This window comes from Anas acuta, chromosome 1 (assembly GCF_963932015.1).
Source record: "Anas acuta chromosome 1, bAnaAcu1.1, whole genome shotgun sequence".
NCBI classification, from domain to species: Eukaryota; Metazoa; Chordata; class Aves; order Anseriformes; family Anatidae; genus Anas; species Anas acuta.
In genome coordinates, this window is record NC_088979.1 from 107,624,893 (window position 1) to 107,650,562 (window position 25,670).

At 35.9% G+C, this 25,670-nt stretch overlaps 1 protein-coding gene across 5 annotated transcripts in view; it reads left to right on the forward strand.

The window, feature by feature from the left end:
- CADM2 (cell adhesion molecule 2) overlaps window positions 1-25,670 on the forward strand; it is a 646,291-nt gene that overhangs the window by 465,349 nt on the left and 155,272 nt on the right. The window lies entirely within an intron of this gene.

The following is a 25,670-nucleotide window of genomic DNA, read 5'->3' on the forward strand; positions in this document are numbered from 1 at the left end:
TCAAGATTTTCATCCTCACCTGAAATGAAGAAGCATGTTTTATATAATAGAATGTTAACCTAAAGGCAGCATTAGATACCATAAAGGAATTAAAACTGAAATTACAAGGAATAAAATCATCATTTGGCTTCAAAAATGCAAAGTTTTGGTGTTGATTTCAGTAATAAAAAAAGTTTAACAACATTTTAAATTTACTTCTACTGCTTGAATTTATTCTGAAAGATGATACATATTCTGGGACATATTTTTAAAAGTGCATTTTCTCTTCTGCTTAAAATTAAAGAAGTGCTGTCCACTTTGCTGAATGATTGCAACACTTTACAACACCTTGCAGGACTTATAATACTTTGTGGATCTATGCACTTGAATGAAAGTCTAAAATGTGTCATGTTAAACCTGCAGAAGCTGCAATCAAAATATGTGTGGTTTTTTTTTTTTTTTTGCTATTAGTATAATAGCTGAATAGAATCTCTTTATAGAGTTGAAGTGGTTCCTTTCTCTTTTATCTAATTTCCTGTAGCGCATAATCATTTGATTTGCAATTTCTTTGAAATCACAAGTACCTTTTGAATGTAGACCAAGATGAGTGGCTTATAAGGTGCAAACTTTTGTGCCGTAAGTCTAGTCCTATAACCTTTACATATATGGACACCTTTATTTTGTCTGTAATCATTAGTGATTGGTAAATAATGTCTGCAAAACTAAAAGCTGAGAGAACTTGTCTGTTGATAGACCACATCAATACTTGTAAAATCTATGTTTTTTTATGCGATGTTTTAAAGGATGTTGAAAAGGATGCAAGGACTACAAATAGATTATTTTGAACTGTGTAGGCCTTTTGATGTGAATTTAATACTCTGTATACTTCAGCTAAATCTCTCTTTTACAAAGAATAATTGATGTTTGTTTGTTTTTTAATATAATGAAATAAAGCAGCAGAATTTGAATGGCAAGCAGCATAGTAAGTACTTGATATTCCCCACAGAAAGCATGAGGAGCTGAAGCATGTAAATTTAAAGGACCACACTCTTTCTTGAACTTCTAGCTTGTCCCAAGACTTTGAGGAATACTTGAGGCTTCAAGTTATTCATTTGTAGAGGGATTACTGTATTAGACAGGAAAATGTCTGACATGATCAAGTAAAAGTTTAGGTCCTTCAATCAGAGGTATTTAGTCTTTCTTCCATTGACAAAGCTTTACATTCTTTCTGTGTGACATTTCCAGGCCTGAGTATACCAAAGGGAGTGAGCCAAGTCCCACAAGGAAAATGTTCTGCTATTTTTGAAAATAAAGTTAGAACTTTCATTGGCAGTTTCGTGTGTTGTTTGTTTGTTTGTTTTTCCTATGTCGATATGTATGTATTCTTTATGTATAAGAAAGAGATTTCCTTTACACGGTGATTGCTTCATTGAGCCAAAACGAAGAGAAACAGTTTTGGGTCCGATCTTGATACTTTTGTCAGTAAATGATGGCAAATGGAACTGTAAAGGCTTCCTTATACTTTTTTGCTTACCTACTTGGATCAGCCAGCCATACAATTTGGCTATAAAAAGCAGCTTTCTGCTAGATCCAGTCATTACTTTTAATTTATTGAGAGCAGTACCTCAGCCAGGGGTCTTTTCAAACCTGTCTCCTAGGGTTAGCCAAAACTAATCTTGAGATCTTACTTCCTCCTTTAGCACTATGAAAATTGCTATTTAATAGCTATGTTTCTCAAACTGAAAATTCACGAAAACTGTTAACCCAATGGTGTCGGGTTAAGTTCTGTATAGAAACAGAACCTCAGAGTAGCTCCACCTATCCATTAGAGATGAGTAACTGTGGGTATCACCACATTCTGAACAAAATCAGAATCATATGCATTTAATTTGACATCCTTTCAATAAGTTATTTTCTCTAGATGTACTTATAAAAATGACACACATAGAAATGACAGTAGAATTCTTTTATGTCTGGAAGCATTAAAAAATCAGGATTTTTTTTTCTTTTGCTCTGTATTTTAATAATTATGAGAGTCTTGTGCGAAGAAGGAAGTCCAGAAAACATCAAAAGAAGGTCCTAACTGCAGCAGTAGAAAAGGGTGATTACAGCTGTCCGTATATGGCAGAACAGGTACCAAAAATAGAGCAAACTGTCCATGCAGTGAAAAGCTCTCTACCACTAGATTGTTCTTGGTGGGACTCCTTCATGATTACTTCTTTCTCAAGCAAATTGGTTTCCCTGTCTTGCAAAGACGTTTTCTGACCAAAATAAAACTTACTGTATGCCAGCAAGGATTAATTTATTTGGTCAGAGAGAGGGAAGGTCTGCTTCCAAGTCCCATGCCTTTCAACAAGGGTTTTTTTTTAGGCTCCATTTTATTCAAAATGTATTACGTATACTGTAAAAAGAATATTCATGTCATTTTATGTTCTTCTGAACCGTGGTGCTATGATTGACTTTGAAGTTAAGTCATATTCTTTTTCTTCTTCTTTTCATATACTTTTTACTTCTCATGGTGATTATTAGGTTGTATTACAGATAGCCTTAGATAAATAAATAAATAAATAAATAAAATTAAATGTGACCTTTTGCTTGGTTAAACAGGGTACTGGAATACAAGAAAATGAGTGGACACTCATTAGCAGAGAGGATTGTGTGGGCTCCTTCAGTTTCACAGATTCTGTCTTTATTAAATACGTTCTTTTGGCTAAGAAGTAATGTGGAAGTCCTGAAAGAGCACATGAATATCATGCCTGCCATAGGAAAATACATTATAACTTTTTATTAGCTAAATGAGGTAAAACAGTAGCTTCCCTCTAAGTCTTATTTTTACACTCCAACATGTATTAAAGCTGAAACTATCTTTGTCTTCATCATTGTTTTAACACACAGAAGCTGAAATACAAATGTTTGATCTTGTGGATTTGGTCTTAGTGATGACCTCTCTCCTTCTGCATACCATCTCTTTGTTGTTCTTTCTTGTAGTTCTTTTTTCTGCTTTCTCTAACTGGTAATTTCAAGGACATGGTGTATCCATGTTATTTTTACTTTAATTTCACTTTCATTTAAAACACAAAATCTTGACATTAAAAAAAAAAAGTATAAATTGATAATCAAGTCACGTAAGTAGATAAGTGGTCTTAATTTTTAAAAGGGTCAGGAGTCTTACCACAACCCCCCTCAGTTTCCCACCTATGGACAGAATTTTTAAGATTTGTCTTCCTGGAAAATATGAATTCACAGCTCACCCTGAGCAAGTTCAGATTCTTTAGAAACAAATGCAAATTGCATGCTACACATGAATCAATTTTTTCCCTACACAATTTTCAATTAAAATGAATAATTACCATAGAAACCTCCGTACCACTTTATGCACCGAAGTACCTATAATTATATACCTGCCTTTGGAAGAAGCACAGTGTGCAACAATGTAGAACTAGCAGATATGATATTAAATTAATACAAGTTATTTTATTTTAGCTTCTCTTGTGGTACTTCTTAAGGATTTAGAGTGAGCAATAAACACAGACAAAGATATAAATGGAGATGTATAACAAAAAGGTTGTAGCATGGAAATATAGAGATGGCTGGTAAAGGGAAGACTTAAAAGTCTTGCCGGAGCAGTTTTCATATTCCCTTTTGGTAGGGAATAAAGCTACATATGGAACAGGTTATTGAGTTGTAAAGCAGATGTACAACTGAACGATGGCTGTTGGTGCCAAAGTTGTTTAATCTCATCAATATAAAAGTGTGCAATCAGACTATAAAAGCAATGAGAAATGGTTCCTGGTGTATACCTAACAGTTTTACTCAGTCAGACAAATGATACTGTGATATACCTGCTCTTTACCTTAACGGGGAGTTTGCAAGTCTGTTGATAGTAAAACAAGTGCCGTGTTGACATTGATCATGATAAGTTTGCCTCAGACCCACATGACACATTTTGATATGTGCCTGATGCTAATCATAGATGCTTTCATTAAATAGTAGCAATTTCATGTCTTACTAAAACATTAGAAAGCATATTCCAACCTCAGGATTATTCATCCCTCAGCAGCAGAATATGTTCCTTTAGATGACCTTTGGTTATGTTACATGTAAGAATACTTGACATTTATATAACTCCCTATCATTTTGAAGGCTTTCAATGACACTGGTGTTCTAGACAAGGATTATGAGAGGGCACTGTACTTGTGGAGCTCCCCAGAGCTTCCCTGATAGGCGTGGTGCCATGGATGAACTTGTGGAGACACATTTGGGTATAGCAGCTGCTCATAAGGTTCAGCAGTTGTTCCCTCTTGGGGCTGGCATTGTCACTTTAGAACTTGTGTGTAAGTTTAGAGACAGGACATGTCTCTGATCAAAACATCATTCCTTTTGTCATGCCTTTCTCTAGTATCAACTCCATGAAGACAGATCCTTGCCTCTTTTCTCTCTCAATATGAAGACATTTCTAGAGAGTCTCCGAAATTCACAATGCACAAGGTGCAGGATTTTAACTGCAGGGCACATGTGTCAGTTTAGGAGGTGCAGAGGACTTTAATTTTTACCATGGCACTGTCAAAACCGAATGGTGATAAAAGTGCTGTGCAGAAGGCTGGCATTTTCTGGCATTAAGGTCTTGTCTCTCTCATGTTGGAGGCATACTACTCCTTTTTAATTATCTGTATTTACCCATTGACTTGTTTTGTAGAAGTCAAATTCTGTGTGTTAAATTTAGGTGTAACACAAATTTACACCACTCTAGGATGAGTTAGCCTCAGATTCTGATCTACATAAACAAGCTGAGGTACTTGCAAGTTACAAGAATCATTTGATAATGCTTCTGATGGGAGGGGAAATCTTGAACTTTTTTTTCCTGAATGACATTTGACAATTCTAGTAAGTAACTGAATTTTACTAGGTGATGTAGGTATACGTGTATACAAATAGTCCTCAAGAGAAGGGGTAGGCTAGACAAAAAAGCAAAGTTAAAGATGTAAAGAAAATAGTGTTTCTTTTCGCAACAGAGAGGAAAGTAGGAAATATATGCTTCAGATGAGATATGCAGACAGGGAGGCAGGCTGTATTGTTGGGAGGACTGAGAGTGTTAGCAGTTGAGTAATGTGAAATCAAGTAGCAATGATGAATGGACTTAAGTCTTCACCTTCATATGCTTTGTTTCCTGTTACATAATTGAGTGCAGATAACATCAGACAGCAGATGATGACCAAGCTGAATTCCATCTTAAGGTACACATAGAAATTAGAGATTCACAGTTTAATAGACCCACTCAGTGAGATAATACCTTGGAGTAAACCTATGGCAAGGAATGGAAATCAATCAATATATGTATATAAACAAATAAACACTAAGAAATAAGCCATAACAGAGAAAACAAAACAAACAAACAAAAAAAACCTAACTATATAGTCAAATATCAAAGCATGACTTTATAGCTAGGTGTAAGGGTTGCAGAGGGAATGGATTTTTTGTTTTTTTTCTGAGCTGAATAACAATGTAAATGCCTTACAACATTTAACAGGTTTTCAGGATTTAAAGTAAAAATTGTAGGAGACAGAAGTCTGGTTCAGAGAAGGAAGAGCTTTCCACAGGGCTTTTCCATGATGGTCTTTTAGAATAGTTCTTCCAAGATCTGTAGTTGAGTTTAATTTTTTTGTGTGTTGGTCAGATCTGTTGATTTCATAGCTACACCATGCAACTATTATTAGTAAGTGTCTGGCCAGTTCTTATCCTGTATTGAGGACCATGGTATGACATGTAGAGGTAAATTAACCTGCGTGAAATCTTTCAGTTGCAATATTAGTTCTTGCTAATGTGTTCTTATGCTTTCTCTGTCCACTGCAGTTGGGTGGGGGAAGAATTGGAAAGGCAAAATTGAGAAAAATTAATGGGTCAAGGTAAAGAACATTTTATAAGTGAAGGAAAAAGAAAGAAACAGACAAATGATGTAGAGGCAATCACTCCCTCCCTCCTACCAGCAGACCAATGACCACACACTGTCTGAACAATGCCTGCCTTGCAAAAACATCCCTATTTTATCACTGGGGGTGGTAGTATAAATATGGAGCATTTCCCTGGTCAGTGCAGCTCAGCTGCCCTGGCTGCTTCCCCTCCCAGTCTCTTGGCCACCCCCAGCCTGCTTCTGGGTGAGGGCAGAGTGAGAAGCAGAGGCAGCCTCAGGACTGGGCAAGCACTGCTCAGCATCAGCCAGAGCACCGGTGTGTTACCAACACTGCTGTGGTCACTAACCTAAAATGGAGCACCGTGCAGGCTGCTGTGAAGAAAATCATCTCCATCCCAACTAGACTAAGTGAGCTTTACCTCTGAGCCATGCTTAGGCAGAACGCTTAAATGATTTTGAGTAGTAGTTTCTTGGTAGTGGAAGGGGGGGAAAGAATCTCTTTAGAGCTTTTGAGATCAAGAAGTGTCTCATTTGATTCTCGAAAACCAAGGTATCAAAAAACAGCCACTTTTGAAAGTCAGAATGCTTTTTTTTTTCATGCATCTTAAGAAAGATAACATGATAAAAGAGAGCAGGAGTCTGCTAAAATATCTTGACAGTTATTTTCTTTATGAATATGAAAATTACATTTAAAAATGTATTACAATGCATTAGAATATTATTTCATAGCAATAAATTAGTAGAACTGCTCCCACTTACAGCATTTATTTTTTCATTTCTTAGCAGTATTAAGGGAGTAAATGAGCGTATTGTAGAGATGGTTGGAAAGTGTAGGAGTTTGCATTATATTGTGCTGAAGTGTGGGTACGTGCAGAAATTAAGTTTGCCAGCACTCAAGCTAAACGGAGAATGAAGCTGATGCAATGCATTGGAATATGCTGAAGTAAAGCAGTAGTTGTGATGACGCTGCTAAGATTAATCTCTTATGAAACTTCATGATACTCGGTCTGGTGGCTATTTTTGTTTTAAATGGTGAAGAATCTTCTAAGGAGTGAGAAATGACTTTTTTTTTTTTGAGGCAGGGTGGGAAGGGAGGCAGTAAAAAAAAAAAAAGTGTAAAGAGAAATTTCTCATACCTGACCTCTCTGCACTAGTTATTTGCGTGAATGATCAAAACTTCCTGGGGTCTCAGAATAAAATGGACCTATTACAATATATTCTGAACCTGTTGTTTTCTTTCAGACAACTCTTAGAGGAAATGATAGTGAAGAACAATTTCAGTGCAGAGAAGGGCATGTGGGAGAATATACTCATGATGATAGGCAGTGGATCCAGGAGCAGTAGAGCTCAACATTGTACATCTTAAAGAACATGAAAGTAGGCAGAAAAAGACATATTTTTTTTTTTCTAATCGAGAGCACAGTGAACAGCATTCCTTAGGGAAAGCAGAGGGATTTTTTGTTTTGTTTTAAGAAACTAGGTGACAGTAAGTGTGCTGATTGTTATATTGCAACATGTTCAGTACATTAGAGTCATAGGGATGAGAGTACTATCAAACAGACCAAAACCTGAATTTTTGTTGTTTAAGTGATGGTTAGATCCAAGAAAACTTCAGAGAAAAGAAAGAACTGACTTTGCAAAGAATAGCTGATACTTGTAGGCCTGACAAAAATGACGCTTCTCATATGGAAAAAGCAGCAGCAGCAGAAAAAGTTGAAGCATGAGTATTTAGAAATGGCATGTCACATTATGAAGAAGTAAACACTGCTTCAGAATAAAAGTATAAAAATAAATAAAATTAGAAGTGATGGACAATTATAGAACATTCAGATATGTACAGCATAGGAAGAAGTGATATGTTCCATATAAAAATAAGAAAAAAATCCAAAACATGAGTGTGTTCTTAACTTTGCATCTGTATGACAAAACTCTTATGAGGATAAAACAGAAACCCCTGAAAACAAAAGGGTCTGCATGGCACAGTCCCAGACTGTTAAGAGACATTTAGCTAGCTAAGATGTTGCTGGTAAGTCTGTCCAGATTCCACAAGGTTTGTCCAGACAAATGAGGACAGCTGAAATGAATATTTTAGTCACCACTCTGTAGCTTATAAACATGCATGTAGCTTAACACATTTAAAATTTAAGATTCCCCAACACATTGACTAGTGATACTGGAAACAATCAATCCAAAGACTTTGAAACAGAAACTAAAATTGAATGTAATATAGTCACAGCAACCACAGATTATCAGCAGGTGGTACAGTGAGTGCCATTCCAGCTGCTTTTAGAAGGGTTAATATAGAGATTAACTATCAGTCAGCAACTGCTGAAAGAATAAAAACACAGCAGTTCAAGAGAAATGTAGTCTAGAAGAGTGATTCAACAACATATTTTTAGTGAATTACCCAACTGGCTGGAAAAAAGTAAACAACTCCAAAGGATATGACTGAAGGTCAGTAACTGCTAGCTAGGGAAAAAGTAAAGGCATAAGAAAAGCGTCTTCAATCAGCATTATACAAAATTTGCAATCTGGCTTAGTTACAACTGAGTTAAAACCTGTTACACCGGGATTACAAACCAGTCCCAGAAGCTGGTTTGATAATGTAATTGAACCTATGTCCTTGAGCCCTCTGCATTCTGAAATAACAGCTTCTCTAAATAGATGAAGTCTCTGGGCTTGCCAGATTGTATGTGATAGGCAAGTTACCAAGCTACCTGCGATCCATGGTGGTAAGACCCTGCAATATTGTGTTAGTAGTGCTTAGGTAGGCTAAGGTAGGTAACTTCTTTCTGGTTTAGAGCTAACTGGCATTCAAAGAGTGTGAAAGTCTCTGCAGCATGTTTTTCTTCTTTTCTATTTTCAGACTTAGTAAGTGAGACAGCTTGGGTATTTTTTCACTGGTAGCATGGATTTGCTTTTCTTTAACTTAAAAATGGAGAAGAAGCTACTAGAGGTTTACTTTAAGCCACTCTGTTTACAACATATTAATAGTCTGAACAATTTAAAGACTGAAGTATAAAACTGTTCTTCTTTTAAATAATTACTATTAAAAAAAAAATAAGCCCTTGTGAGATACCATTTGGTAGGAAGGAATGAAATGAGAAATCATGATTTTGTTTATGATGAAGAGCTGTTTGGAGAAAAGAAAAAAGAAAAAAAAAAAAAAATAAGTTTTTATCAACCCCATTATATCACCAAAAAGAGAATGCCTTATTTAAATTTCCATTAAGAGTGGACATTGACATTCCATTCACAAATTAAAGATAACCTTTACCACATCTACCACATCTAACCCTAGATGCTGTGAAGCCAATCCAAAATCCAAATGATTCAAGACCAGTTTGGATCATGCTTTGGGCAGCCTGGTCTAGTGTAAGTTGTCTGCTCATTTGAACTAGATGGTAATTCAGATCCCTTCCAACCCAAACTACTCTGATTCTATGATTGTTTTATAGGAGGATCACACAATTAAGGTCATGCAAGCTAAGGATTTGCATGTATACAAATACGTAAACAAGAGCAGTAAATGTACACTTTCCTTGTGTCTGAACCTAAAAATAAATGTATATTCAGTTTTTGTGGTAGAAGTGAAGATCTACAAAGTGTAGCTCAATATGACAAGTGCTCACCTCTCCACTCCCTTTCTGGCAGAAAGTTCTTTAAGGAACTTCCCTTCATGATTGCTTCAGCACGTGAAGTGTAACAAGTCATCATGTCCCAGATCTTTAAGGATGTGTGTGCAGAAAAGTAATTGCTGATGAGGTGCTGATATAGGGGCTCAATAACTCAGAGAGACTGTGTGATGTGCTGCTGTGAGCCTAAGAAAATAACTTTAAATTGAACAGAAACAAGAACAGAATCAACCTGAATGAGATTACCTTCAGAGGTATGTACTCTGGGTAAAAGAAGCTTGAGGAAACACAAAAAAACAAAAGGCAATTGTTTAAATGAAGAAAGAATGATAAAAAAAAAAAAAAAAAAAAAAAAAAAAAGAAGAAGCAAACTAATAGTGCAGCGCTCAAGATAAGGTGGTTTTTTTTTTTTTAGAAAAAAGCCACCTGTAACAGCTAATCTACAATAACTGACTGATATTGATTGTTATCTATATAAATATTATGTGTCAGATATTACTAAGCATTCAGAATGCTGTTTAAAAATATAGAAAAATAAAGTTTTTGAAATTTAAAATGAATAAGATATGAGTTAAGTGTATAGACTCTAACAGAAGTATTTTTTGGAAGAAAAGGGCAGATGTGCATTTACATTATGGAGCCTGAGAAGAAAAAGAGTTGTTTTTTTTTTTTTTTTTTTTTTTTTTTGTATGTTGCAGCTGTATTAGGACTGTGGCTGCATCCCAAATGCCTTCCAGTTTGGAGAGAGATGAGCAAAGTGTGAAGATCAAAAGTTATCTTTCCCTTCCTTGCACCTCAATTTAGCTTTTGAAGCAAAGGCCCATTGATCAGTCTGATCAACCATTTTAAATGTATCCTGTCACAGGCTATTATTGTTTTATTTCTATCTGTACCTTTATTATCCTGTGGCAACCTAAGAGAATAACACCATGTAACTACATTGACAGTTTAAATGTGTATTAAAAGGAAGCAAAAACATCTTAAATAGAATTTCTGGTTATCTGAAATAACATTTACAGAAAATATACATATACATATACATATACATATACATATACATATATATATATATATATATATATATATATAATGCCATCTTACCAGATCATTCTTCCCATACAGATTATCTGGTGGTGATTCAGTTTACGTCAGTGAACAAAAGCTTGGTTTAAAAAATATGCATCACAAGGTACAGTCCTAGCACATCTGTATGTCTTTATTTTACTTCATGCAGGGCATATTCTCCCTTCTGGTATCTTTCAGACTTTTTTGGTCTATTTTGCAGTCTAAAAATAAAGTGTGTGCCATCTGTATTTTTCCTATCTTGAATGTTATTATTATGTGTCTCAGTGCAAATCCCATCATTTCTATTTTCTTACCATGGTTGTGCTGCTTACTAACATAGAGGAAAAAACCTGCCTGAATTGAAACCTGATAAATAAATATGTCAAACTTGATTGGACTTGTATGAAACTATGTGTAATATGGGGAAGTACTATATAGAACTAGTATTTCTAATGCTTGTAAATAGTATGAATAAGTGCAGACAAGATGTAAAACCTACCTTACTCAAATGAAGAAAAACTCCAGTGAGTTGCAAAGCAATTCATAGCGTGTGACTGAGGGGAAAGGGTAGTGCCCTTAAATCCTGTTTGCCTCAGTTACAGCTAAAATACACTGTACAAGATACTCAAACAGTAGAAAATTAAGGCTTGCATTGTGTGTAAAAGAATCAAATAGTTTTAGTTTTGCTTGCTGTTTGAACAATGAAATGGTGAACAATCTTAATAAATAATTGAATACATTTAATTTTATTAAAATATATATAAGAATAGTTCAGTCTCTTAGCTGGTAAAGGTTGCTAAGGAGAATCACATGACAGTCACATTTCATTTCTTTTATCAGCATGACATAAACTTTTTGTATACAATTAGTGCAATGATCATCTGAAAATGAGGGATAGGGTCTGAGAAGTAAAGAATTGCCTCTGTAGAGTTGAACCATGGGGAATTTCTGGAAGATTTACAGTTGTATTGGCTCATTGCTTAATCAGATGGCAGAAAGATGTTCTCAGTATGTATTCCTTTCTCTAGTGAAAGAGGTGATTAACCCATGCCAAACACTATCTTTAAAGACCTTTATTGCCCAAGTACCTAGCAAAATTTTATGTAGTCTCTACTTTGATGCTGTACAGATGCACAGTATATTCCACTGATGTACTTGATAAGATATATTTTTGTTTATTCTTATTTTTATTTTTTTAAGAATGTTTATTTTTGTTGCACCTTGTGAGAAAACTGGATGAGGGATGAAGACAGTGTAAGGACCATGACAGCAGAGCTCTTGGCAAGTCTAGTAATAATGCTGTAAATGCTACTGTCTGTAGTTCTATGCCCTGTCCCACTGCCAGATGTTCGTTAAAGGCAATGTGAAATCAGCAGCAGAAGGGAACATACTCGCTTGCCCTACAGTTAAATTTGCAGTTGGTTTCCTTCTGATTCTCTTCTTTTATTCTGGTTCTGCTGTGGGAGTGGTAATTTTCAGTGATGGCAATAGAATATGAGGCTATTTCCTAAATCACTACTGCTAATTCCATCAAAGCACTTACGCCACAACGCTTAGACTGCTACAGAATAACTCTTCTCTACAATCCTCTGGTCTACCTGGGGAACTCTACTGACAGTTCAGATCCCCTGTAAAAGTAGAAATGTCAATTTAAAAAGTAGAACTTGTATGTGCAGTGCTCAGAGCTTTCTTAGCAACTGACTCATAGAATTTTCTCCCTATGAAAATAAGCCAGGGTTGTGAATGGGTATTTCTTCAGAGTAGTTGAAGGCTTTGGTTTCCTCATATTAATAATAATAAATATATATATATATCAAAAATTGCTTAGTATTTTGGTTTTTGAAGTGCACAGTGCCTTGATGCAGCCTGGTTAGTTTTTGCATTTCACATGGTTGGTTTTTTTTTGTGCAGATGAACTTCTGGCTTCTGTTAGGGTGGGGCCTATGGGAGTCACAGAAGGGAGGTTTTATTCCTTTTTTCCTCTTGTGACAATGTCGTTTCATAACTGAAATTGTACTTGCACTCAACTGGAGGAATGACCTAAGAGTCAAGGCAAGTAGGAGCTTTGAAATTCCTCAACTTGCTGTTCTTCTGAGTTAAGAAGCCAAGCACAATCTGTGGTCTTCCTTATTATGATACCTGTGTCAACCTCTGTGCAGTAGTTAGTTAGTAAAGCATTTAAGAAACTTCATGTATTCTAGTTACTCATGTCTGCCAAGGATCTTCCCTATGTGTTTTGCAGATAAATTTGTTTTTTACCAGTTGTAGTACAAATCATGTTGTGAACAAATATATGGGTTTCAAGCATGCCTGGTCCTTCAGCTCGTGGAGGAAACACATCTGAATTAACATCTGTAGAAGCCTGTGAAAAGTCAACATCTTTCACAGTGAAGAATGGGAAGTATTTGTAAAAAGTACCAGATTTCTGTAGCCTCACCTTCTGTAAAAGGTATCCTTAGTCATCAGAAAATCTTGATTTTGTTTGTCTTTCAAACATAGCTATGCATTTATGATCTGCTGAAGCTGTTGTGCATTAATAAGAAAATCTTCATTTCTTTTTAAAGCTAACCTACTTCTGAACCTAACTGAAGTGAAGTCTGGACTTGCAGTTGCGAAGTAAATATCACCGCTTTGAAAATTTTCTTTTCAAAATAGAGTATTGGCCTTTTTTTTGTTTTTAATATATAAATTGCCTGGTTTTTTTTGTTTGTTTGTTTGTTTAAAAAAAAAAAAAACTATTGTTTCTTTTAAGTAAAGTATTTATTTCAGTTAACTTTTTTGTATACGAAATGGAAACTTTTTTTTAAATGAAAAAGTCTCATATTCATCCTATCAGTGCATTTAATTTTGCATTTAAAATAACAAATAGAAAATGAGAGTTTATTATGTCAATTAATTAGTTTATTTTTCAATGAATAATATTGTTGACATAGAAGACATCAGCCCATATGCTCAGATTGCTTACAGAACATCATTGGTATTTTTGACTGTATTGCCTGGCTTCAAACTGAAAACAAAATTTAATTTAGATTTTGTTTTTGTCCCCTTACACGGAGAGTACACACCCATGACAGGTGTGGTATATTTGAGCAGTGTAAGTCTGCTTCAAGAATCACATTTGTATGTGAGAGTTTTATATGCAGCTGGCCTACAACTGTAAATTTCAGTCCCTCAAGAAGTAGGAGTGAGGCATGAACAGTAGCACCACGGAGTAAAATGCCATCAGAACAATCCATTTCTTAGCACTGCTCTTCCCATGATGATTCCACACATCAGCAAGTGTTACCTTACTATCAGAGCAACAGACAGTACTTGCAGAGCTCTAGAGCTCAAGAATTGTGAGCTCAGTTCCATGCTCCATCACAGATTCATTGAGGTCTAGGGCATATCTGTGAATGCATGTAGTTAGTAAAGGGATAACATTATAAGGTTATGAGTTGCTAAATAGCATTGCTTTGTGTTGTGAAGAGGTTTGAAAATAGTATAGTGAAATAATTTCATATTCGTTTTGTGTCAGTTTCTGGTGGGATTAATTTCCTAGTAGAAAAAGAAGCAGAGAAGATGACTACTGCTTTTTCACTGGGGCATCTGAAACTTTTTTCTGCTTATTTTCAGAATGAAAGCGACAACAAGGACAGGGAATGTTACAACATAAAAGTTCCTTTAACTATTTCTTTCTTATCTCATTAAAAGCTAGGACCTTGGTTATATCTAAGCTATAAAATAGGAGGGAAGGCAAATAAGGTATATCATTGTTTTCATGTGTTGTTCTTTTTCTGAACTCTTCTACACCTAACCTCCATTCTCCATCCATCTATGTATTCCAATTAAAGTGATGTAAGAATTGTTCATTCCAACATTTTTCCTTCTGTTCTTTTTCTGTTACTCAAGCTGGGCTTCATCACCACAAAATGATGCAGTATCACATCAGCGCACAATGCTGTGGCTCCCAATGACAGTTGTAAACTCTTGCCTATTATATTATGGTTGAACCACTCCTTTTGAGAGCCCACAGAAGAATTCAGAAAAGCTAATACAACTCAGGTCAGCTTTTGCTATTTCCCAGTTTTCTTAAACCTGAATGAGCTTGAACTCATTCTCCAGATCGATGTGGTCTAAAGTGTGTATCATTTCTTTTTCAAAAATGAGAGGATTTGCTGTCCAAAAAATGTCAGCCTTGCTGCTGAAGAATTTAAGAGGCAGTTCATCTGTGTTTAACAAAATATGCTGGCAATGATGTTGTCAATTTGTAATGAAGTAAGTTAAGGGGTTCCTATACAATCTATCAGTGTTTTGCAGCTTCCTGAAAAAATGTTTTTCACATGAGTCAGTAAAAAAAAAAAATAAAATAAAATAAAAAATTGCTGAGAAGAAATCATACCCCTATTAATATAGATGATCTTTTCAAGTTGTGACAGAATCTTCTCCTTTCCCCTAGGACGGTCAAATAGCCTACATCTATGCTTTTATTTTCTCAACCATGAGAGAGAGTAGCAAAGGAAAAGAGCAAATGGCAGTGATACAAAAATGTACTTGTTCATTTTGTGTGCTTTATAACAGTTTTCAAGAAAGATACTTAGGCATTCATATACTGCAATGAACTCCTATTTCTTCTTCTATTTTTTTTTTAACAAACAATAAACATATCTTTTTACTGTCAAGCTGATTAAGGCACAGCAGATCAGAATTGTCCTTCAAGATGTAATAAAGGTGATAATGATAAGGATTTATTTTTTTTTTATTTTTAAATGTGGAAATTACTATCCATGCTTGAGAGCAGTATGTCATCCAGCCATTCCCCCGTTACCACCACTTAACTGTATGATAAAAAGGCCTTTGCATCTCACTAAATGGATGACATGAAGGAGACCTATTTGTAAAGATTAAATAGGCCTGGAATAGAAGCTAATAAAAATTGAATTGATTTAATTTATATGGTACTGACAACAATACTATCTGTGAATCTCCAAACTTTTTCTCTTCTGCAGTAGTTTGAGATGAACAGTTATTTTCAATTTGTGCTCCTACAAGGTGTATGTGCTTTCGGTGTGTTTATTACAGTTGTCTTTGCACTTTGTGAGTGTGTGTATTTAATCTGAAACGTTGGAAGCAAAATCAGTTGTAGCGAGTGTTCCCAGTCAAAAGTAATTTGTAAGATTGCAGCATCGGTTAACCTACATTCTTCACTAATATTTGAATCTGGTTTCCATGTATTTGACAGGAAGTGTGAGTCTCAAATATAAATATATTCTTGGTTATTTGGAGTAGGAAAATAATTATTTAAATTTGCTGCTACTACAGAAAAATTGGGTAGAATTCATTTCTCCATTCAAAAGGGTAGAGACTGACTAGGCAGTTGAGATAAAAGAATGAGAGTTAGTCAGCTCATACATAGTGCAGAACCGGGAAGAAGATAAAATTAGTTAGTGTGGTATAAGCAGTATAACTGTGAGAGTTCAGGTTTCATTAGCTGTTAGCTGAATAACTAACTGAAAAATCATGAACGGCTAGGACTTAAAAAACATTTATGGACTTTTTTTTTCTTGTCCATAACAAGCAAATATGTGACTTGGAATAAACCGATACAGCTCTGTTCACTTCACTAACGTTAACTTGCTAATGTAAGAACTTAACTTGGCCCCATGATTTTAGGAGTAATAAAAGTTCTACATAAGGTTACAGAAGTCTGTAACATGCAAGGATGAAAATGCTTTATTGGAGTTCAGATGGATCTTTACTGACCTTCTGTTGAAGTGAACACAATTGCCCACTGCAAGCCAGTGTTTATTCCCAAGATAAATGGGACTTAAAATCTTGACTCAACATAAAGACAAAATGAGAAAGAAGAAAATCATTTAGCAGTTTTAAGCAAATTCTGATCAGGCTAGGTAAAAATGACCTCTTTAATGTCTAGATGAATGATGTAAATAATCTTTGCAATCAAACTGGGAAGTTTGACCAAGTAAGGGTGAGCATTTTTGTTTAAAATAAATTAAAAAAAAATAAATAAATAAATCTGAAAGGTTGTGCAAGTAATGAGGATCTTTTTCACTGCTAAAAGTTACATGGGGGTAAAAATACAATAAGAAAGGGAATCAACAACATTAAACAGACTATCTTTTTAATGCTTAGAAGCATGCTAAGCTTATGAAAAAGTGAAGTAATGTGACATGGAAATCTTCCCTAGAAGTAAAACCAAGAATATCAGTAATACCAGATTGCAGCTCTTTGTAATTGAATGATGGGCTTCAGTGTTCGTTTTTCATGTCCAGAACACCAAATACAATGTGTTTTTTTTTTTTTTTCTTAGAACAGGAAGTGTTCTGAAGTGGGACTTAAAAGGATTTAAAAATGCTGGAAACTTTATTTCTCAGTTGAGGAGATTAAAGTTGTGAGATTAAAGAACAAAACAAATCTGATAGTTTGCTTAGGAACTGTGGTACATTTAGCTATGGTATCATATTTTATAAAATAGACTTATTTGTTCAGTATGTGAATAGAAGACTTCCATTGATGATTTAGTGGATTAATAATAATGTTGGATATGAACTAGTAAGAGTTCTTTGAATTGGTTTTAAACCATGATTCCAAGCTAATGGTGTACTTTGGATAAGATTAAGCAGTCTGGGGCTTTTATTCAGTTCCTACAGGAGTTGCAAGATGCTAAGGAGAAATTCTGTCAAGGAAATTTGGTTCTTTGTCAAATATTTGAGAAATCATGACAGTTCCCACTGGCTGCAAGAGTGAAAACATAACCCTCCTTTTCAAAACGGGAAAAAGGGCACTACAGACCAGACAGTTTCACCTCTATGTGCAGCAAGATTGTGGGGAAGATCCTCCTAGAAACTATGCTAAGGCACTTGGAAGGTAAGGAGGTGGCTGGTGATAGCCAATATGTCTTCGCCAAGGGCAGATCGTGCCTGACAGATCTGATGGCCTTCTACGATGGGATACAGTGCTGGTGGATAGGGGAAGAGTAACTGGTGTCATGTACAAAGCATTTGACACCATCCCACATGGTATCCTTGTCTCCAAATTGGAGAGACATGGATTTGATAGATGGAAGACTTGGTAGGAAAGGAATTGACTGTATGGTAGATGAGGGAAAGGCTACTTATGTAGTCTGCCTAGACTTCAGCAAAGCCTGTGACACAGTCTCCTACAGTATTCTCTTGTGGTAACTGTCTGCGTGTGGCCTGGACAGGTGTACTCTTCTCTGGGTAAAGAACTGGCTTGAGAGCTGTGCCCAGTGGGTAGTGGTTAATGGAGTTAAGTCCACTTGGTGTCCTGTTACAAGTGGTGTCCCCTAGGGGTTGGTACTGGGGCCTATCTTGTTTAATATCTTTATTAATGACCTACGTGAGGGGATTAAGTGTACTCTCAGTAAGTTTGAAGATGATACCAAGTTGGAAGGTGGTCTTGATCTATCTGAGGGTAGGGTGGTTCTTCAGAGGGATCTGGATAGGCTGGATTGCTGGTATGAGGCTAATGGGATGAGGTTCAACAAGGCCAAGTGCTGGGTCCTGCACTTTGGCCACAATAACCCCATGCAACATTATAGGCTTGGGGCAGACTGGCTAGAAGACTCTGAAGAGGAAAAGGACCTGGGAGTGTTGACTGATGCTCAGTTGAACATGAGCTGGCAGTGTGCCAAGAAGGCCAATAGCATCCTGGCCTTTGTCAGGAATAGTGTAGCCAGCAGGAGCAGGGAGGCGATCATTCCCCTGCACTCAGCATCGGTGAGGCTGCACCTTGTGTACTGTGTTCAGTTCTGGGCCCCTCACAAGAAAGACATCGAGGTCCTGGAGCCCCGATGTGTCCAGAGAAAAGCAACAAAACTGGTGAGGGGTCTTGAGCGCAAGTTTTATGAAAAACGGCTGAGGAAACTGGCATTGTTTAGTCTGGAGAAGAGGAGGCTCGGGGGAGACTTCATTACACTCTACAACTTCCTGAAGGGATGCTGTGATGAGGAAGTGGTCAATGTTTTCTCCCAGATAACTGATTATAAGACTTGAGGAAATGGTCACAAGTTGTGCCTGGGGAGATTTATATTAGACATCAGGAAAAACTTTTTCTCTCAAAAAGTGGTAAGGCACTGGAACAACCTGTCCAGGGATTTGGTGAGGTCTCTGTCCCTGGCGGTGTTCAATAAGTGCATGGATGAGGTGCTATGTGGTGGTATTTAATAGCTTATTGGGTAGTATTGGTGATAGGAAGACAGTTGGATTAGGTGATCTTGTAGGTCTTTTCCAACCTTGTGTTTCTATAATTCTATGATACTCAAAGAGTTGTGGTCAATGGCTCAATGTCCAGGTGGAGATCAGTGATGAATGGTGTTCCTCAGTGTTCAGTATTGGGACTGGGTCTGTTTAACATCTTTGTCAGCAACATGGAGGTGGGATCAAGTGGAGTTTGTATTATTGGAGTTTATAGCTGAGATTTGTGTAAAGTTTTACTTAAGTAGTTACTTTTATATGTTCACAGAGGACACGGATTTTTAATTAAACCGTAAACTTTTCAAGTATTTTAATCTTTTGATAAAAAAACATCTATATGTTCATTTCATTATATGCTTTGCTAATGACTTTTTATTTCAATTATTTTTTTGTAAAGCTGAGACTCTGGTATAAATGCTCTACAACTACAGAGGGAAAATACATGTTCTTTACATAATAAGGCTCAATTACAGACAGGCCTACTTCACTATTTACTACCAAAATCTTCTAAACTAAAAGAAATTCTGGCAACTGGCTGTATCTTAAATGATGCTTGACATCAGGAATTGAGTTTTGCATCATAATCCTAAAACAAATGCACTCCTAGATGTTAATTACTTGCCCGAGGCACTGAGACAATGAGCTTGAGAGCTAGGATGAAAACACCAGGAGTCCTTGGCTTCTAAGTACCCTGTTAGACAAGGTATTCTCCTAAATGTCAAATACTAGTTTATAGAAGTAACTGATACAACAATAATAGTGCATTGTGTTTGATTGATGACTCATATTTGTTTATATGCAAGACCTAGGAATTACTTATAAAGTTTCTGTATTAAGACCTTTTTTTTTTCCACAGGCAGTTTAACACAGCATGTCAGTCCTTTTGTCTTTTGAGGTAATGACTTGAATCTTATTCTGTAAGTGTCACTTGGAGAATAATTATCTTTGCGTTACTATTCAAAAACAGAGTTTGGTTGATTTCTTTTGACTTGACAGCCATGTTTCTTCGGTTCAATAAATGTTATCAGGCATTCTTTAGCTGCTCCTATTGCATCAACTTTAATTAGTTTTTGATTGCTGTTAATTTCACAGCTTTTTCTCCTTAATAATTTGCATCAAAAATGCTTTAGTTTTTTTGTTGCATCAAGTTTAATTAGTTTTGTGCTTTGCTTACTCAGTTTTGCTTGCTCTTTTTAAAGAAACTCCCCCACAGCTCCTTCCCCTGAATATACCTCTGAATCAAAGATTCTGATGTTGATGATTAAAGGAGATGTTAGAACCTCTGATCATTGAACCTGTCTCTATTTAGAACTGTGAGACTGTTCCTGTCTCACCAGGGTACACTAGTGAATGCGGTACATGATAGAAAGATCAGCAATAGGCTTTGCATAATGGCTTGATTTACACTGCTTTTTGACAGTACATTAGGATCTTAATTCTTCTAGTCTAAACAAGGGCATGTTGCAAACCTTAAATGCAACATTGCTTCTAAACTACTTGGAAAAAAAGCAGTGTGTCATCAACAAAAGTCTGTCTTCTTGACAGGGTAGTGTGGAAGTGAACTGTTTAGCTGGTTTGTGAAAATCATAGACCCACACCATAAGTATAAGCAGATGCTTTGGGGAAGGCCATTTTTTATGGGGACTCTTCATGAGAATCAACAGTTTCCACTTTGCTGGTCTGGTTTTAAGTACTTTAAGTTCACTTACATAGACTTACATTAGGCCTTTGGTGTTCCTTGTTTTCCTTACTCACTATTTATAAGTTTGGTTCTTTCCAAGCTCCATTTAACCCATTGTCTGGTGGAGAGATATCATTTTTATCTCACATCTGGCATTATCTGGAAATCTCTGTACTCCTTGTTACTCTCTTCACTGTTTTTTGCTTTCACTGAAGATTTCTATAGTACTCAAGATTTTGAATAATGAGTGTCAGAAAGCTCCTCACAGTACATCAAAGTGTTCCTTCAAAGAAATCTCAATGCACTGCTTCTCTCTGTAGAAGAAGGTGGAGAGGGAGGAAGAAGCTGTATCTGGGGAAAGAACTAAGGAATTAAGAAAGATGCCCTGAAGGAGTTCAGAAGAACATCTAGAAGAACAGTATAGAAGGACAGGGAAAAGACACTGTCTACATTGTCTTTCTAGTACTTTAGGTTCTAGTAGTGGAATGACTCAGTAAGATACTGTGTGGGTAGAAACTGGCTTGGGGGGAAACTGACATAAAAAAAAAAAAAAAAAAGAATTTTATGGTTAAGGTATTGGGTTAGGTAAAATAACCTGAATCTACATTTTTAATTCCATAGTTAAGAGTAATTTATGTATTTTATTATCTTTATGTATTTTCAGCATATGTTTTCAGGAGTTGGGGTTTAGACATCCTGGATATCTAGGGAGACAGTGTTCATTTGTGGGTGTCATTTTGGTAAAGAAACACTTTTCAAAATATGACGATCAACCTTTCTCAGCTTCTGTATGCTGCTTATGATTTGGAGGCTCTTATGTTTTTCTCTCTCCTACCCTTGCTTTGCCTTATGTACTTGTTACACCTTTGAGGGCAGGATCTTCTCCCCTTTTAAGTGTGCAATGGTCCTAAATTAAAGATGTTGTTTTAGGTATTTGTATAACAGCAAGAGCAAGTAATAATTGTTATTTTCCTGGAAGCTGGCTTTGAGTCCATTTTATTTTATTCAACAGTAACATGTAACTGTAACAATTAACAACTGGATAACCTATAGCCAATTTAATAATTCTGGTTTGCTTCCATATCAAGATTCTTTCAGAGTTTCTGTAGCTGGAGTAAAAAAAGATGCATTCTCCATTCCACATATGTGAATTTACAAGTAATATTTTTGTTGTTATTGTGAACTTACTCATGTTCATCTTAGTCTTTTTCCTTAGTAACACCACGTATAAAATTATTGCCGATGTTTTATATAGCTGATATCTTCTGAACAATGCCTACTGTTTCCAAATTCCCAATATTTAAAGTGTAGAACTGCTGTTCTGGAACTCATACTATTACCATAACATTTTGTAATCTTCTTGTAGCTTCCAGAGTTCAAGAGCATTTTGTAGTAGACGTCTGTTTTAGAAATGAATGGTTTGTTCACAGTAGATTTCAGTATATGTCTAGCAATGCTCCTATGAATCAAGTGTGGAGGTAATCAGGAGTGCGGGAGTGACCTCCATGGTGCTTGATAGCAGTGTAGGCTCTTCCAGAGTTAGCTGACTACTATCCGTAAAAAAAAAAAAAAAAAAAAAAAAAAAAAAAAAAAAAAAAAGAGAGAGAGAGAAAAAAAAGTAAATCTGTAAATAACAGGAAAAAAAAATGCTGAAAGACACTTAAGTATGATGTACTTTGTGTTTTGTTCCTGTTTAGCATTTTAATTCCAGATTCCCGGCTCTTAATGTATGCTGGTGCCATTGCTTAACGATGTTTTCTGTATTGCACTTTCCATCAGTAAGATTTCCAGCCTCAGTGACAGCACTTTTCACTCTTTTCACTTTTCACTTTTTTCAATTCCTTGTTAAATGGCCTCATTGGGCCCATGACCAGAAACAGCATGCTGTCTTTTTCACAGAGGATATTTTGCCTGCATGTTGCACAAATTCTCTTTTGTTAATGAAATTGAGTAAGTAATTTGTAGCAATTTTAATTTGGCGGTTTAATAAAATTATTAATTGCATTGCTTCTTTTGAGTTTGCACTGTATGTTAAAAGTCACAGTTACTTCTACATCAGAGATGTTTTCTTCTTCATATACATATAGGACCAATGTTCCCTTTTACAAATGTACAGTAAACTTGACTTTTTTTTCTTTTTTTTTTTTTTTTTCCCAAAGTGAAAATAAATTTGCAGGTGATGTGCAAGAAAACTTGATTATTTGAATGTCCACGGTATATATTTTATAGTTGGAGGTTATTATTTTTTTTTTCCTTTTTCTCCAAAGACTAACAGGATAACAAATGGAAAGGAATTGGGCACGGAAGTATTTTGTTTGTATTCCTTGAAATGTAGGTACATACAGATACAAAGTTCTTTAATCTAGTGTTCTGCTTTGGACAAATATATTTAGGGTTTTAGGAACAATTGGTTCAAGAGTACAAGTAGTTGTCTTAACTTTCAACTTATGTCAAATCAGCGTGGTGGAGAACAAACAAGGTGGAGTACAAACTGGAAATATCCAGTGTGTTCCATCTATTAACTATCCATCACTAGGGTACATCCAGTTTGTGATGCAGTTACAGTGTCCTCTGTTATTATCGATGTTGGCCATGATGACCTGGAACTATCTCTAAGATCTAATGCAAGCCTAAAGCCTGCTTGCCTACCTTATTATAGCCCCATATCTGTATGGAACATTCTTCGTGATTCATCCAAAGTTTTGTGTGTGGAGTCAATTATGGTGAAGGTTAAATAAATCCAGATTGCCATGGAAGTTCAGGGCTGCTTTCAGATTGTGGTGCAGATATATGCCATGGTCCTTGGTAATTAGTACAAGAATGAAAAAGAAGATAGGTAGAACCTGAAGCATAGCACGACAATTGATGTTAGATGACCATTCCCTTCAGAATCCGTGCAATTGTGCTTCCTTTTCCAGTAGAAGCAGAAGTAGGTGGATAAGCTTGGACATAGATAACCATATTTGACAAATCTTTCACCCACTGTTGTTGATTAATTAATAATGCAGAATTCAGCAATATGCTAGACCTAGAAGGAATCAGACTGCTATTTTTTTCTGACAAGTGGCATAGAACTGTAGTGTGTGATACACAAAGACACAGCTATCTAAGCATTGCTTTAAAATATAGTGTGGAGACATCTTTTTGTTTCCTTATTATACATTACAGTTACAACACTGTACTGATAAAATTAAATAAGGTAATATTCTTCACAAACGCATAAAGTTGTGATCCCTGAAATACAAAACTGTAATCTAAAGTTCTATAGCTTTATGGTACTTCTCATTCATAACTTTATTACTTCTCATTCTAAAATTGTCCTTTTGTCAACATTAGGTTTAAAAGCTTTCATGTGAAACTAGCTTTGCTCTAAGCACTCAGTTCCAACAGTTCATCATTAGTTAATGATAAAAGGTAGGAGGAGACTGAGTAAGGCTTATTAAATCATTTCAAATGAGCTTTTGAAAGAGCTCTTTTGTTGTTGACTTTCTAGTTCCTATGTGCTTTTGTGATGGGTCATAACATGATATAAGAAATACTCAAACTGTAAATTCAGTGGCAAAGGTATTTACAAAAACAAAGGCGAGCTTATTTTCCTGAAAACTTTTTCTGGGAGTTATAGACATCCTTTTTACTTTGACCAGTGATAATGTGTAGAGTTTATATGCCTCTAAGCTTTGGCATTACACACGTTTCTTCTACAAAGAGGATCAGAGAGGTTTTCTTGGTTTTTATTTGTAATGGAAAGTTTAACCTTTTTTATTACTTTCACTATTGACTCTTGATGTGTTCTTGTCTCTGCAAATACTGCTGAAATAGTTGTTGTCATCCATTCTTTGATATGTTTTGGTTGGTCAGGTGCTTTAGGGTCAAATGATAAGCTCATTCAGCCAAAACTGGTAGCAGCAATTGCCAGCCTCAGGCCAGTTTTTTCAGTTTAGATTCTCAGGGCTGCAGTCTTTGATTACTTGTAGTTTTAGACTTTCACCAGACATCAGTGTTACAGTGCTGCTCCTTGTTACAAGAAAAAAATAATAATAATAATTTGAAAAACCTCTGGTGGTATCTCTCCTCTCAATCAGTATATGCTAGCTCTGTGCTCAGGGATGCAGAATATAGAGGAAATAGGTAAATGCTTTTCATAATCTGTAGTGTTTCTGTTTCATGGATGAGCTTGATATAGCTTAATGTAGCTATGTCCATGGTCAGGAACTGATTAAATCTCCAAGATCTCCTCTCTTCCAAGAGGTCAGGATGCTGCGCTGATGCAAATACCTGATAATTCCACTGCTATTTATGGGTTTCATTTGAGAGATCTGTAGCAAATTAGGGCACAGAAGATGACAGCTCAGGAAACTCAAAAATGTCTTGTCTGTTTTGTTTTCTGATGTTTACAAATTCCCTTTTTCATCTGCTAAGAAATTTTACAGGTTTGAATTTTGAGGACTTTGAATAAGACTTTTGGATGGCGTACCAGTAACTGGTACCCCCTGGTAGTTAAGTTTGAAGGATCAGCATGAACGACAATAGCAACATCTGTCATTGAAAAGTATGTCGGTTGTCACTGAAAGATTAATGAAGAAGAGCAGGGTTTTTGTTTCAGTTTGGTTTTAAAAAGTTCTCTTTTTCAACACTTCCAATATTTGGTCCTCCTTGAAAGTGTCAGCAGGACCTAAAGTAATTGTTTCAGCTACTGTTATTTCAAACAAGTGAAGTCTTAAAGAAGATTGTGGTCATGGCTTAGAGAGTAATATGGGCTGGTTGGCTGGGCTGAAATGCAGTATGCATAAAATAGTTAATGCTCAATATTTTCTGCTACCAAAATAAAGTTTATTAAAGTTCTGTTAAACTCCCCCCCCCCCCCCCCCCCTTTCATTCTCATCTGTGGGTCCTTTTCAGTATTTGGTTTTCTTTTCCCTCATTGTATGTTATGTGCTGCCACAATTAAAATACCATCTCTGGTAATAGTGATAATTAAAACAGAAACTGTTAGAAAGAGATATGTCCTACCAGCTGCTGCCATGCATGGATTGTGACCTTATTAAATTCTATGAATAAAAGCTGCAAGTAACCAGAATTTCTGCCTTTAGAAGTGTTCATCTCTGGAGAAAGTTTTTTTGTTTGTTTGTTTTGTTCTGTTTTGTTTTTCCTAAATAGTTTAGAGAAGATTGCCTATCTTTTAAATT